This window comes from Macaca nemestrina, chromosome 16 (genome assembly GCF_043159975.1).
Source record: "Macaca nemestrina isolate mMacNem1 chromosome 16, mMacNem.hap1, whole genome shotgun sequence".
Taxonomy (NCBI): domain Eukaryota; kingdom Metazoa; phylum Chordata; class Mammalia; order Primates; family Cercopithecidae; genus Macaca; species Macaca nemestrina.
This window is the reverse complement of record NC_092140.1, coordinates 39,498,651-39,515,466: the sequence shown is the minus strand read 5'-3', so window position 1 is coordinate 39,515,466 and position 16,816 is coordinate 39,498,651. Positions and strand designations below refer to the sequence as shown.

General features: G+C 42.6%; 1 protein-coding gene across 7 annotated transcripts in view; it reads right to left on the bottom strand.

The window, feature by feature from the left end:
- LOC105481754 (KLF transcription factor 12) overlaps nucleotides 1-16,816 on the bottom strand; it is a 618,039-nt gene that overhangs the window by 446,975 nt on the left and 154,248 nt on the right. For 2 of the 7 annotated variants that reach the window (XM_011741486.3, XM_011741484.3), the window contains exon 1: nucleotides 2,332-2,545. The exons of 1 other annotated variant lie outside the window; for it this stretch is intronic. The gene's annotated coding sequence lies outside the window, so the exon portion shown is untranslated. 4 more of the 7 variants (XM_011741485.3, XM_071081216.1, XM_011741490.3 and 1 more) reach the window with 4 other exon arrangements.

The following is a 16,816-nucleotide window of genomic DNA, read 5'->3' as shown; positions in this document are numbered from 1 at the left end:
GTGTTTGCAGACCTTCCCTTTCAGCACACACAGAGGCTGCAGCTGTAGTAAACAACCACCGGCCAAGAGTTGCTAAGGTCAAGGTCTCAAATGCTAGACCAGGACCATTTCCTCCCAAATGATAGTCATTTCTGAAAAAAGAACTTGGCGGGGGGGGGGGGGGGGCGGTGTGGAGAATATTAAGGACTCATTAGCACAATTTTTTTCAATAAATAGTAATAAAAAGCATTCCACAATTAAGTTCAGCTGACTGCATTGATAAGTAGTACATAAATAACTGAAGGATTTCAAAAATAAACAGAAAGCCTGAAGAATGTTTTGTTTAACGTGGCACAGTTATGTTTGTTACAGGGTCTTAGTTCAAAATTATGAAAATTGTATGTGAAAACATTTCAAATTTCAAATTTTCCCAGTACGTTTCATAATAGTTATTAATTGGTAGAATAATAAACCTCTTTCCTAATTTTTATATGCTCAAATTGCTCTTTCCCCAACTCAGAGGAGCTTAATATACTCAATCTAGTACCAAGATTGACCGGTCTGCAACAATAAAGATGTAACTTACGCAACTGAAACGTTTGTCCTTCAACATCCTATTTCCACCATGCTTCTACAGTTTAAAATTTTCTATTCTAAGTATAGTCCTTTATCGGAACCAATTTCTATGGGGTTTTAAAATATGCACACAACATGTGAATGAGGTCTGAGGACAGCACAAGCAAGCTTTTTTCCTTGAGGGAGGGGGGTCCACTGTTTTAATTAAATGTCAGTTCTAAAAGCGTTTCTTAGAAGACGATATACACCCACTCTTCAAAGTGACCACTCCTATTCCCATCACAAAACGCTTCTTGCTAAAAGCCACCAAATTTATTTCAAAGTATTTACTTATCTAAACAACTCTATCGTCCAGTAAGAAAAGGGCATGGAAGCGTCTAGGTGGTTTTGCAGAATGACGTGTATTTGATTGGCAGATGTCTACCGAAGTCACTAGATGCACACGCACTAAATGTAAATAGAGTTGCTCGTCTCTCTGATGTTACAGGGAAACAGAAGCTAACGCTGGTGTAAAATAAAATATCAGAATGCTCGGCCGAGAATTCCATTAGCTAGTGGAATTATTCAAAACTATCCATACAGAACGACACTTAAGCCATCTACACAGTTAAATTAGAGGGCTGACAATACTAACTACACAAACTGTTTATCCACATCACACATTCCGTTGTATTAATACTCTTTAACTCAACAGTCAGGTTTTATCAGCTGAAATAAGACTATTACCATTAAAGTATGCAAAACTCGAAGCGCAGGGTGAAGGGGGTTGGGAAGCTGCAGGGCATATAACAAAGGAATTGGTACTTTTTCCAAGCATTTGCCTCAAATGCACTGCGAAACAAAACTGTTGAGTGCACCCCACCCTTTCCCCCAAAGATAAAAGTTTTCAAAGTTCTTGCAGACAGCTCTCTACTCAACAAAAGCAGGATTGATTCTCCCCGTAGGGGAGCATCTAACGTGAATACCAACTAATGTCGCGGAGGTCAAGTCCGAACCCTCAGAGTGAGCTTCTAAGGCAAGAAGTGGCTCCCAGGCCGGCTCTGCGGGTTCCCGGCCCAGGTGGACGTGCAAAGTTGCCCCTTGTCAACTCCGGCCAGGTCCCCCGTAATTGAAAATAACAGCCACCGGCCAGCCCCTGGCTACTTGCATGGACCAGGCACTGTAGCAAGTGACAGTTACACATCATTACGACCAGAGACAATAATGAATGTAGCACCAGGAGCACTATTCATGCCAGCGGTGTCATCTCCGCCTTAACCCCTTCCCCTCCACTCTCTCCAGTGCGCACACACAGCCCACACGGCCCCGGTGCGGAGCTATTCATCCACCCCTCTCGAGGTCGGGGGGCCAACTACTTCCACAAGCCCCCCTCCCCCCCAAGTTCAGCCCTGGGGTTTTATTTCTCATCCTTGGCAACTGTCAGGCAAACACTGCAACCAACAATTCCACTAGGGGTAGAAAAACATTTGCTTAATTCACGTTACTTGATAACTTCTTCTGAAAAAAAAAATTAGGGGAGGGGGAAAGAAACCTCCTTCTTTCTTCTCCACGAATCCGACCGACGCTACTTGCTTTGCAACAGCATCGCCCTTCCCCGGCCCCCTCCCGCTTCCCAGCACTTTCCCCCTTTAAGAACACAGACCAACCAAAATGATTTAACTTGAGCAGATGACAGAAGGAAAATAAAACACGTTAAGAGAATACGGTCTGATTTGGGATGGCAAAAAAAAAAAGAGGGGGTTGTTTATTTTGATAAGAAACGGAATCGGCACAGACCTGAACAGAAGCTGCAGAGCAGGAGAAATTGTTTTCTTTCCCTCACACAGAGTCCCCCTCTCTCTCCCTTTCTCTCTCTCACACGCGCGCGCGCGCACACACACACACTCACTCGCACACACACGGCGTCACCCGCGCACACGCACACGCAGAGCCTCTCAGCGGCTCTCTGCAGTTCTCAGGAAATGAATGGGGGGCAACCCGGGGAACTGTTGTACTTGCAAATGACTTACCCGGATCACATGATGCGCTAAATGTAGGGTGGGCCGGTGGGTGGAGGCTGCCGAGACGCGAGCCCCGGTCTAGTGTGGGGAGCCTCGCCAGGCCCGCATCGAATTACCCCGGGGCCCAGCCGAGGGGGTTGCAGGACGCCGCTTCTCCTCCCTCGCAGCCCGCAGCTCAGGAAACCGGAGAGGCGCTTGGGGTGGGGTGGGGCGGGGTGAGGTGAGGGGGGGCCGAAAACAAGAAACCCCCAAACAAAAGAGCTCCGGGTCCTCCTCCCCAGAAACAAAGCCCCGCCGCTGCGGGCGAGCCCCGGGGTGGGGCCGAGGGCGGGGGCGGCGGCGGGGAGGGGCTCGCTCAGCAGGCGCTAAGTCGCTTTATTGCCATAAAATGGGGCCCCCGAGCCGCTCCGCCCGAGGATTAGGAGGCGGGATCTGAGTGTGATGGTTGAAATCCCCTGTGGGAAACTAACCCCTCCCCGCTCGCAGAGGTAGAAGGCAACACCCACTGCCCGGCCCTCGCCTCCCCACCCGGACCGCCGGGCTGGGTCCGCGGCGCCTCCACCCCGCCCCACCCCGCCCCACCCCTGCCCCCGCCCCTCGGCCCCGGGCCTCGGCCGCCCTTCCCTTTCACCTGCACCACTTTGCTGCGGCACCCCAAAAAACCTAAACATGGCCCTGGGAGCTCGGGGAGTAGTCGGCCGAGGGGGCCTAGGTGGCCCGTGGGGACTCGCGGAGGGAGGGACTCCTGGAGGGCAACTCGCCGGGCAAGGACTCGCGCCGAGAAGCGAGAAAGTCCCCTCTTTTGTGTCAGAGCGCGCCAGGCAGGCTTAGGAGAATTCGGGAACACAGAAAGCGCGCAGCCCGCTTGGGCCCCCACCCCTCGCCGCACCCGCCCGGGTGGGGGCGCGCAGTGGCGGGAGGCGGCCGTCGCCCGGGCCAGCCCTGCGGCTCGCCCGCCAGCGAACTTGGAAAGGTGTGGGCGGAGCCGGCCCGGGCCGCCGGCCGGGGCTGCGGGGCCGCTCGCGGGGACCGCCCCCGGGAGCCGGGCATCGCCCGCGCTGGGCAACAATGGGGTCGAGCAGGGGCAGCCCCGCGCGCCGGTGGGGCGGGTGGGACAGGCGGAGGGCCGGGCGCGGCAGGCAGGGGAGTCATTGTTTGGGTTCCCGAGCGACGCACGTTGCGGGCGAGGCGGGGGCGCCCCATCTCCCGGCACTTCACCTTGGCGGGATGAATGGGGGCGAGGCGGAAACGCGCGCCTGGCCTCGCCACCCCAGAGAAGGGGCCCTGCCCGCGCCAGTTTTGTGGGAAAGCAAGCAAACTTGCAGGACTGGGGCAGAGGAAGCGGGAGCTGCAGACCCCACCGGCGCCCAGGGGCGGCGGGGAAGGGAGTCCAGCCCCACTGCCCCGCGCCCAGAGCGGAGCCCCGAGAAGCGGGCGGCCCAAAACCGAGTCCTTGACGCTCTCCCTGGCAGCCCCTCCCTCCCCGCCTCCGCGCTCCGGGGAGCGGATCCGCGGGATTGTGGGGCGGGAGAGGGAGGAGGCGGCCAGGCGGCCCCGCCGTTCCCGCGGCTGCTCGGAGGGCGCAGGGTCAGCGCCGCGCCGGAGGGTCGGCGGGGGCGGGGAGCAGACGGGGCGGAAGCGGCTGGGCGGGCGGGGCGCGCGGCGGGAGGGGGCGGGAGGCTGCGGACCCGCCTCCTCACCATCCTAGGTGAGCGCGGCGCTCCGGGCACTACAGTACGTCCCTGCCCTGCGCCCCCGTCCCGCCCCGCCCCGCGTGGGAAACCGCCAGGGTGGTGGGAACGCCGGGAAGGGGAAGTTTGTGTGCGGAGAGAAAGCTTTGCTGTACTGTGGCGTGGAGTGGGGTGGGAAGAGAAACAAGGGAGAGGCCGAGAAGCAGGAAATGAGAGCGAAGGCACCAGTGTGAGCCAGGGCCAGCCGGGTTCCCCATCGATGTGGCGGTTTCCAGCCACTTCAGGCCCAGTGTGCGTTCCTAATGACAACAAAGGCGGCGTCTGCCTGGTGCGTTCTCTGCCTCCTGCCACTCCTAGGTTCTGGGGAAAATGGGAAGGGTGGTCCAACCTAGAGGAGGAGTCCCACAGCCTAAGATGCGTCTTAGGAAGACAGCAGGGTGCAGAGGAGGGGTCTCTCCTGGTCTTGAGGTTTCGAAGAGGAACAAATGTCTGAAATTTGTGGAGCACTCCTCGAGCGAAGTAGCCTAGGCAGCGGGAGCGGGAAGGCACGGGCACAGCGAGGGCGTCGGGAACCCAGTGGGAGTGGGGGGTTGAGGAGTCGGTCCTCGGTGTGCGGTCTCTGTTCCGGGGAACGCAGCCACAGCTCCTACTCCCTGATCCGATCCTGGGCCTACGGTAAACAGCCCTTTGCACTCTGCTACATCCGGATGGAAACGATGTAAAAACACAAGTTTGAAAAGCAGTAGACTATCGACAACTGCGCAGGATTTCAACGAGAAACTTGCCTCTACTAGAATCACTGAAGTTTCCGTCTAGGTTGGGCAGGGAGTGAAGGAAGGGAGTTTTACTGTAAGGGTGGAAGGATGCTGTAAGAAATTATGTCATTGTGGCAGTTCTTGTACTAACAGCTCTTTCTTGAATGAGGTGAGTGGCGGATAGACCATAAATATATTGTATAGCGAGTGCTTCTGCACGTGGAAAAGCAAACTGGACTCCCTTCCTATGGCAACAGCCACGGGCATGTTAGGAGAGTGATGAAAGATAGCAAACAAACTACAAGAACCCATTCCAGAGGGATAAGGAAACTAGGGGTAGGTGGAGGTTAGTACCTAGAGTCTGGATACCCTGTATGGTTAAAAGAAAAAGTACTTCAAGCATTGGGGAGGAAAAAAATGCAGATTTTTAAAATTGTTGACAGATACGGAGTAGAAATCTTAAAGAAAGAACTTGTTAGCTATGAAAAGCGAAAGGAGAAAGAAGAGAAAAACAGGTTTAGAAGAGAGAATCACTTCGTTGTGTGGACTTGAGGTGGGTGTAAAAGAGCAAAAACATTTGGAAGAATACAAAGCATGGATGATAACGGAGTGAGATCACTAGAGGAGAGTGTGTGTGTATGTGTGTGTACACACACAGGCATGCGTTTCCAAGCCAGTTCATGTAATTCTATCTCCATATAGAATTTAGATTTAAAGAAAAGTAAGTTGTGGACGGAAGGGAAGAAGATAGGGAAAAGTACACTACCTTGGCAAAGGTGCACATTTTTAATGTTCAGACCTTTTTCCTCTCTACCTCTGTGTTTGCAGAGATGTGAAAAGTCAGAAAATGTAAAGATGGCAAATTTATTTCAATCCTTAATCAGGCAGACCATGTAAAAGAATGTGTAGTGAGAAAGTACAATCATAGAATTTGGGGTTTGAAATTATCTGTCGAATCCAATACTATATGGCTTCAATTCTGTTTAAAACCAAGATGATTTTGATAAAGAATGATAACCCATTTCCCTAACTCTATATAAAAACTTCACTTACTTAGTTTTACATAACCAAAAGAAGGATGAATTATGAACAAGGTAAAGTTTGGTATTCTGAATTGCTTACACATAACACATGCATTGAATTTCTTTTACCTAACACATTGTCCAGAAAAGAAAACCACACCCAAACACCCTCAAAGCAGATAAAATATCTAATTCTAACAACAGGAAAATTTACAACTAGAAATAATGTTGTTAATATAAAAGTAAATGTTACCTGCCGACAAACTTTTTGTCAGTTCTTCTTATACTCAACCAGTGGTGATACTGTCTTTGAAAAATTAGTGGTTAGAAAAATCTTTTTTTAATTTTTTATTTCTATTTATTTATTTATTTATTTATTTATTTATTGACATGGAGTTTCACTCTTGTTGCCCAGGCTGGCGTGCAATGGCACGATTTCACCTCACCGCAACCTCCACCTCCCGCGTTCACATGATTCTCCTGCCTCAGCCTCAGGAGTAGCTAAGATTACAGGTATGCACCACCACGCCTGGCTAATTTTTGTATTTTTTAATAGAGATGGGGTTTCTCCATGTTGGTCAGGCTAGTCTTGAACTCCCGACCTCAGGTGATCCGCCCGCCTCGGCCTCCCAAAGTGCTGGGGTTACAAGCGTGAGTCACCACACCCGGCCGGAAAAATCTTTTACAGTATTACGAGCATTACCTGTACCTCACCCAGATTTCTCTAAGGCAAAAACTCTGCTCAATATCTGTGTACATTTAGAGATGTAAGGCTTTGGATTAGTGAAACCGTAGATGATTTAGCACTAATATAATTTCAAGGGAGAGGATAGGAATTAAGTCTATTTTATAAGTAAAAGCTATGTTGAAAGATTGAAATTAACTAGAAGTGAAAATAAAGCTTATTTCCAGAACTCTGAACAAATTTTAAAATATAATCTTTATTTTTTTTTTCCTAAGGCCTAAAGTGAACATGTACTGTTAGGTTTTCAATGCCTGTATTTTTCACGTGTCATATCTTGGCAATAATGTGCAGCAAAGGGGAATCTTCCTGTTGAAGTATGAGAAAGTGAGAAAGACATGTAAAAGCCTTACTATAACTGCAAACAGCTGGTGATATTATGTGATTACTTGGTAAACAACATGTTTTGATTTGGGGGATGAGCTGTCTGCAAATTAGGGGGAAAATGCCATTTCATAACTTTGTTTTATTGCAATCAATACAGTTTTCAGTCCTTCTAGTTTAAATGTCTTCATCACATCTTCAGATGTGTCTTCTTTTCCACCTTCCTCCAGTCACTTTCATGCAGGCCTTTTCCAGCGTCACCTCCACTATCATGTCTGCTTCCCAGCTCTGAGCTCTGCATCTAGCCCCCTTTCCCTCACATCCACTAATTATAACATATCTATCTTTAGATATGTTATAACATATCTAAATCTATCATCTAACATATCTTATCATATCTATCTTTAGATAGATATGTTATAATTCTCTAATGTTACAATTAGGCACAATTGGAATGTTACAATTAATGGCACAAATTAGTTACAATAAAATACTATGACACATAAGGGCCCCACTTCCATATTCATACCTCATACTTTCCCCTCCAGCCTGTGCACACATGTTGCGATGATCTTCCTCTGTCCTCTCTGGAATCCTCTAAAAACGATTCCTGGATACCCCACATACATGTGTACGTATCCATCCTCTCACCAAAAAGTTGTCTTTCCCTTCTTGGAGCTTCTTATGGTATAATGGAAAGAGTGCTTCAGCTGCTGACTAGCTGGATTTTCATCTTTTTTCTGATTCTCTATTTTTCCACCTACTTAAATAATATTTTCCCCACATTGAAGGATTAACATTTATTAGGTGCTTACCTGTGCCAATGGGAGATATATTGGCCCAAGTAAGCATCCAATAAATGTTGATTCCCTCATTTATTCTTCGGGTTCTCACACCTTTCTTATTTCCATGAAGTATTGTTGGCTCACCTGTCACATGTAACCCCTTTCGGAACAAGAGCTATACTTTAATCACCTATTTAGCCTTTCTTTTACTCTCACGCTGTTTTGCACATAGTAGGTGATTAATGAATGCTTCTTGAATCTATGAAACAACTATAATATATAAACTTAGAATGACATACATTAAAACTTGAGTTTCCATTTGGGTGCACATATTGAAAATAACAAAATTCTGCAATGTGTTGATAAATACCTTTTGAACATTAATTCTAGCAATGTTCCTCAAGCAACTTTCTTTTAAGTAGAAGTTTTTATATAAATATAATAGATTTGGAGCATTTTTACCTAATTCCATTTTCTCTTTCATATGGAATTATTTAAAATTTATTCCATTATATTCCTCTTCATTTTTTTATTAAAATTAGATGCATTCTATTGTATTAAATTAAAAACATTCAATTTTTTAATACCAGAAGGAAAATTCACAGCAAATTTGTTTTTTAAAAAATGACATTTGCAAGTTTTGAGATTATAAACATTAGAGCTGTAAAGTAGCAAATAATCTGCATTTTAAAATATAATAAATTGAGCCATATGAGATCTGAACTATAGGTATACTTGCTTTTTTAACTTTACAAATGAAAATAGTACTCTCCATGGAAATAATTTAATTCCACTAAAGTATATCTAGTTTGCAAAATACCACTTTAATTTCTTGCTATATGTAATACATTAATCTAGCTATTAAGAAGAGCTTAGATAAAACTAATAACTATATAGCATGTAACATTAGAATTTTCCCAAATGTTTGCAATTGTATTTACATAATAGTGAATGTCTTAGCCTCTCACTTGTAAAAACAAAATGTTTATTTATTTTAGATAGTTTCCCCTAAGTTGTGTTACTGAAACAGAGAATATGAGTTTATTTTTGCTGTTGTAGAAACCTACTGCCAAATTATTTTTCAAAAGTATTTTATCAGTTTATGGCCAGCTGCAGTGGCTCACACTTATAGGCTCAACACTTTGGGAAACAGAGGTGACAGGATTGCTTGAGGCCAGAAGTTCGAAACCAGCCTGAGAAACGTAGAGAGACTCTGTCTACCAAAAATAAAAAAATAAAATAAATAAGCTGGAAGTGGTGGCATGTGCCTGTAATCCCAGCTACTCAGTAGGCTGAGGTGGGAAGATTGCTTAATGCCAGGAGTTCAAGGCCTTAGTGAGCTAAGATCAGCCTAAGCAATTAAGACCCTGTGTCTAAGGAAAAAAAGCATTTTACCAGTTTACAATTACACCATCATATTTGAGAGTGCCATTTTCCCTGTGTTCTTGCTAGTATTGGGATGTTTTGGAGTAAAACATCTTAAATTGGTAAACAAGAATGGCTTGAGTTTTAATTCTTTGATGAGTAAAGATTGAACTCTGGGAATATAAATGGGACATTGGTGGATGGGATGGGCTAAATACAACTCCTATTACATAGCCTGGCTAAGAAATCATGAGAAACTGATATCATGTTGATATAATAAGAAATGAAGGTTGGAGCCAGGCGCAGTGGCTCACGCCTGTGATCCCAGCACTTTGGGAGGCTGAGGCGGGCGGATCATGAGGTGAGGAGATCAAGACTATCCTGGCTAACATGGTGAAACCCCGTCTCTACTAAAAATACGAAACAAAATTAGCCGGGCGTGGTGGCGGGCGCCTGTAGTCCCAGCTACTCAGGAGGCTGAGGCAGGAGAATGGCGTGAACCCGGGAGGCAGAGCTTACAGTGAGCCGAGATTGTGCTGCTGCACTCCAGCCTTGGCGACAGAGCGAGACTCCTTCTCAAACCAAAAAAAAAAAAAAAAAAAAGAGGTTGGAGGAGGGAGTATAGCTCAGGGGTATAGCATTGGACTGCAGATCAAGAAATGGAGGTTGGAACAACTATGAAAGACATTACAAATTCAGACTCTTAGAATTCAGCAACTTGATATTTTGAGGAAGGAGTACAAAGAAAAGAGAATGGGAAACGATCTTATATGTCACTCCTTAATTCAGGAGGATTCATTTATTTTTAGTTTTAATAAATTTGAGAGTCATCAAATAGATAATTGGTTCTACCACAGTTGAAGCCAAAATAAATTAGATAGCTGATAGAGAAAAACAGAGAGGGAGAAAGAAATGAAACTTGGTCAGAAACATGAAAATAAAATAAAATGAAAACAAGAGGAAACAAGGGAGGGAGGGAGATTATGATATTGATTTCCATAGCTTTCATCTACAAACAATGGAAAAACCTAACTAATCCCAGTTAAAGATACATATTTTTGTCCATCCCTTGCAGTGAAACAAGAAGTTCAAAAATAAGCAGCCACAGTTCACGACTGTGCAGCTCCCTGGCACCCCAAAGCCCCAATTTCATTTTATTTTCCTGCTCCCTTTCTTAAATATAGCTGCCCCTCCTTCTCCATAGTAGGAAGAAGAAAAAAGTCTAAGAGCAAAACCAAGTCTGTTCCATTTAGAAAGCTTTCCAGAAGCCTCAACCATATATTCTGCTTATATTTCAATGGCTGGAACTGGGTCACATGGCTTCCTGGAGACCAAACACAGGAAAGCAGACAGGAAGAAGGATCTCTTGGATGGAATTTGGGACAACCAACTGGCAGTTGCCTTTTTACTATATAATGTTTCATAATGTTTTAGTCCTAAATTGCAAACCACTGTATTACTGAGGCTCTCTATTGAATTCTTACTGGCAAACAGGAAAAAAAAAGAAAAATATACTGTTGGCTTACAAGTTATTGGCCATCATCATTTTAAGGACATTAACTCATAAACTACAAAAAAAGATTGATGTTTCTTAACTATATTTTCTGCACAATGTGGTCACTATATTATTAAAGTACACAAACCATAATGTAGTCCATTTTAAATGAATCCATGTGTGATTTACCTAAGGCAAAATGTGAATCACAGTTTAGCTTCACTGAGTTACATAGTCTGGTTATGGCTTATCCTTCCACTCCATGAATTTACATGTCTTTGAGAAATGAACATTAATTTTTGAAAGTTGGATAAGCAAGTCGCAATTAAAAAGGTAGATCTGTGTTTACCAAAATATAAGCTGCGTTTGCATTTCATATTCAAATGAGAGTGAAGCAGCAGCGCACGAGCTGATCCCTGAGAGCCAGAAAGACAAACTCATTTCTGGTTTCGCCACTTGATTGTGTGACCTTTGACAGGTTGCTCAATTTTTCTTGGTGTCAGTTTTCCTCCCAGTGCAACTGGGTTGGCACCTTCTTTACAAGGATGTGAACAACTAATGAGGTCTTCCATGCCCTCCCGTACAAGACTGTAAGCTCTACAAGGCTTGACAAGAATTGTGTCTGACCACTTCTCAGTTATCACCAGTCCTAACTTGGCACTCAGCACATAGCAAGTCCTCAAAGCTTTTTGATGAAAGAATGAAAGTAACTTCCAAAGGCCTTGGATATGGTGGGTACCCTATGATACCTGTAAATATAGTTGCCTACCAGAATAATAGAGTTATTTGTCAAGAAAAATAATCTAAAGGAATAAATAGTTTCTGTACTTTAGTTCAATAAAATATGTGTACTCAGTTAATTTGTAAAGATTAGTATTTGGCTAGATTTGGCATGCATCTCTTTTAACTGACCCAGCTTCCAAGTTAGAATACATATGAAGTTAAAAGAATCATCTCTGTGTCCTAATACAACTTTAAACTTAAAATCAATTCTTAACAAAGACCTTCCTTCCTTCCTTCCTTCCTTCCTTCCTTCCTTCTGTCCCTCCTTCCCTCCTTCCTTCCTTCCCTCCCTCCCTCCTTCCTTCCTTCCTCTTTCCTCCTCTTCCTCCTTCTTGTTCTCCTTTTCCTCCTCCTCCTCCTCCTTCTTCTTTCTTCTTTGTTCTTTTTTTGTTTGTTTTTTTGTTTTGTTTTGTTTTGTTTTTGTTATTGTTTTTGTTTTTTTGAGACGGAGTCTCGCTTTGTCGCCCAGGCTGGAGTGCAGTGGCGCGATCTCGGCTCACTGCAAGCTCCGCCTCCTGGGTTTACGCCATTCTCCTGCCTCAGCCTCCTGAGTAGCTGGGACTACAGGCGCCCGCCACCGCGCCCGACTAATTTTTTGTATTTTTAGTAGAGACGGGGTTTCACCGTGGTCTCGATCTCCTGACCTTGTGATCCGCCCGCCTCGGCCTCCCAAAGTGCTGGGATTACAGGCGTGAGCCACCGCGCCCGGCCTCTTCTTTGTTCTTTCTTCTCTCTTTCTCCCTCTCTCTTTCTCTCTTCTCTCCATCAAGACAGAGACAAATTGTGGATAATTTATCCATGAAGCATGAAGACTTGGGTTTCATGGTTTTTACATTTTATCCAGTTCACAAATTAGCTTTTTGAGCTTTTTATACAGAATTCAAATACCATTTCATTCTCAATTCCAGATAAAAATGGCAATAGCAAATAAAGAAATGTCACTATAGATCAAATGAAAACTTTTCTTAAAACCTCCTTAGATGACACTCCTATTTTTTAAACCAACATCTATTAAGCATTTACTATGTGCCACACACTGTCCAAAGCATGTTTCATGTAATAATTAATTTAATCTTCGTGGAATCCTATGAAGCTATAGTACTACTTTCATATCCTCAAGGTGAGCCTTGCTAATTTATTGCAAGTTGCAAAACTCAGAAGCACTCCTGGTCTTCCTTCCCTTTTATCTTTCTCTATATAGTGCTTATCACCATCTAATAGAGATGATGCCCAATTTACAGTGTTCCAACCAATAATTTTTGACTTTAAGAAGCTGTGAAAGGGATATGCGTTCAGTAGAAGCTGTACCTTGAGTGCCCATACAGCCATTCTGTTTTTCACACTCAATAAACTACATGAGATATTCAACATTTTATTTTAAAACAGGCTTTGTGTTAGGTGATTTTTTGCCAACTGTAGGCTAATGTTAAGTGTTCTGAGCAAGTTTAAGGTAGAGTAAGTGCATGGTTTACTTACAGTATTTTCAATTTATAGTTGGTTTACTGGCACATAACCCCATTGTGAGTTGAGAAGTATCTGTATATTATATTGCTGTTGTTGTTAGTTACAGTCTGTCTGTGTCTGCAGCCCACTTTCACTAAAGTAGGAGTTCCACAAGGCCAGATAATTTTTCCATCCTATTGGCTGCTACAGCCCATCATGTAGAAAATTGCCTAGCATGTAGTAGGCACTCAACAAATATTTGTAAATGGATGAATTCCCATTGCATAAATGAGGAACGTGAGGCATCTGATGCTTTCAAATCACTTTATCTTCAAAACTATAATTACAAGGATTTTGTACAGTGCATCGATAATTGTTATTATGGAAACCATTTTCATATTTCACTTGACAGACCCAACAGATGACTGTGGGTCTCAGGACTTCCACTAGTTATCAAAGACTATGACAAGAACAAGTTTCTTTAAAAATGAGAATGACAAAGGGCTAATATCCAGAACCTATAAAGAACTCAATCAAATTTACAAGAAAAAAAACAAACAACCCCATCAAAAAGTGGGCAAAGGATATGAACAGACACTTCTCAAAAGAAGACATTCATACAGCCAGCAGACACATGAAAAAATGCTCATCATCACTGGCCATCAGAGAAATGCAAATCAAAACCACAATGAGATACCATCTCACACCAGTTAGAATGGCGATCATTAAAAAATCAGGAAACAACAGGTGCTGGAGAGGATGTGGAGAAATAGGAACAATTTTACACTGTTGGCGGGACTGTAAACTAGTTCAACCATTGTGGAAAACAGTGTGGCGATTCCTCAAGGATCTAGAACTAGAAATACCATTTGACCCATCTAGAACTAGAAATACCATTTGACCCAGCCATCCCATTACTGGGGATAAAGGATTATCAGTCATGCTGCTATAAAGACACATGCACATGTATGTTTATTGTGGCACTATTCACAATAGCAAAGACTTGGAATCAACCCAAATGTCCATCAGTGACAGACTGGATTAAGAAAATGTAGCACATGTACACCATGGAATACTGTGTAGCCATAAAAAAGGATGAGTTTGTGTCCTTTGTAGGGACATGGATGCAGCTGGAAACCATCATTCTCAGCAAACTATCGCAAGAACAGAAAACCAAATACCACATGTTCTCACTCATAGATGGGAATTGAACAATGAGATCACTTGGACACAGGAAGGGGAACATCACACACCGGGTCCTATTGTTGGGGGGAGGGGAAGGATAGCATTAGGAGATATACCTAATGTAAATGACGAGTTAATGGGTGCAGCACACCAACATGGCACATGTATACGTATGTAACAAACCTCCATGTTGTGCACATGTACCCTAGAACTTGAAAGTATAATAATAATAATAACAACAATAAAAATGAGAATGAAACTAGGACATGAAGCATGGCCATTAACTACCACTACTATATAACTGCATATTTGTATTTAAACTACTGAGTCATTTTAAAATGAAAGTACAGTGTCACTTTTTTGTATTTCTTTCACATCAATCACTATGTATTTGTAGTGCACAAGGCATTTTTTAGTCTCAAGAACTAAACACAGTAACAACGGAAAATATATGTATGACTGAACACTGTATTTTAACCCACTGAGAGAAAAAAATTAGGTGGGATCATAATATTTTCATCCTCACATTATGCCTGGTACTTTTATGCCTTAGTATTAAGATGATAGGTGCTATAGAAAGGGCAAATAAATACAATGGAGAATGTCTGTTTAGTTATTTTCGAGCTGTTATATTGAAATATTGTCTTGTTTACAATTTTCAACTCAACAAATCCTCATCAATTATTAAATATTTTTCTCATTGAATTAAACAGGGCGACTGTATTTTCTCAAAAGAAAACATCAGGTGAAATGTAAGGCTTACTTTTAACATATACAAATTTTCCTATATGAATAAAATTCTATAGCTTTATTATTACACTACCCACCCACCCCTACACTAAGCAGAAAGTGTACATCGTATTTATTACATAAAGAGAAACAGAATTTAAATCCCGTTCTTTATTCCTTTGAATCTAGAAGCAGTTTTTTTCCCTATTGCAATGAAAAAAAACAAAACAGTTCATGGAATTTAACCACTGTCTAACAGGCACCATTTTGCTTGGTCCTGTCCTGCTGACCACACAAAGATTATAATGAAGGCAACTAGACAAAAGTCGGGGAGCAGATGTGACCATCATATCTTACGGAACAAAGTGCTATACAGTCCGTCACCATCAAACTTGTGGTTATTTTTTCAATGGGATTATTATATTAATATATCATGTATTCATTTATCAAAATTACTCATTAAAAAAGTTTGGTTGAGTAGGGTTTGTTAGGATACTAATTTGCTATTAGCATGGCTCTTTGTTTCATTATGAGTTACACTCATTGTTTATATGGCTTCTTGCCTGCTAGAACTGTAATCCACATGCATGAGTTCACTGGGCAGCCGCTGAGATAAGAAACATATGGCTGTGTCTGCTGTGAAAATCTAGACACACACCATGCGTAACTCTATCTCTTTTTGTGCGTGTGTATTGACTTGTGTCTGTTCATGCACATCTACTTTTGGGATCCCTATCTCTTATAATCATATGCTGATAAAAATATTTATATAATTTAACCCCAGCAGTACTTACAAATATCACTTTTATTTAGTAACATGTAATCAAGCAGCAAATAAATATTTTTCCGTTTTATCTAGAAGCATCAAAGTTAGAAAGGAGAGATGTAATTCTCTGTAGGTTTGGCAATAAAACCTAGACTTCAGATTTTTAGCTCCTGTCTCTGAGCCTGGTCTTGGATCAGGTTCCAAGGTTAATAGCAGACATCCTTAAATACATTTTAAACCTATATGCAAAATGTAGTGTATTTCTTATTTTTAGTGTCACAGAATCTAAGAATTATCTTCTTAAAACAAGCAAGGAAATTTAATTCTTTGGAAGTTCAAATCTAAAGGAAGGTTTTATTTTTAACTTGAACATGTTTTTAAAAAACAATTGCTGTAATTACCTTGGAATTTTGTCAAAGCAGAACTCTGAAAATTGGTAGGTCCAGATCTTAATGTGAGCATACAGAAAGTATTTACAGGGCATTCATAGCCAGCAAAGCACATCTAAGTTAAAAGGCAAAAGGTTTAAATGGTCAGAGACCTTTAAATGAAGAAGAACATTAAGCAAACATCTTAGCCATCGAGTTATAAATATGTCAGGAATACAGACTTCCCTGCCGCGCTATGGGCAGAATGATTGTTCCATGTTGTTGACCTTCACTAAGTCGGTTAACCCTTCAGTAACCTTTATTTTTCCATCAGGAGCAATACCTGCTTGTAAAGAACATGCTAGACCACAGATCTAAAACAATATGATTTTATTACTATTATTATCCCCGACAGAAAAGCTGTTTCTTTCTGCAGTAAGACAGTACAAAGCTTGATAAAACTCTACATAGACTGTTGTCAAAACACTGGGGAGAAAAACAGATTAGGGATATTGGTTTTTAAAAGGATAAGGAGCAATGATTTAGAACCAAATCTATCTGTGTAATATGTTTTCTTTTAAAAAACAGTCTTAATTTAGTTTCCTTGGCTACACTATTAGTAAAAAACTAATGCTGCTTTACAATTTCATAGAGTTTTTAATTTAGAAGACTATTTTCTATCAGTTGTTGCTTTTTCTTGTTACAATATATGGATAAAAATTAATGTGCTAAGTGTTTGATGTATATTTTCTCATTTAACCCTCATGATAGCCAATGAGGTAGGTGAAATCTTTGCCATTTTACAAAA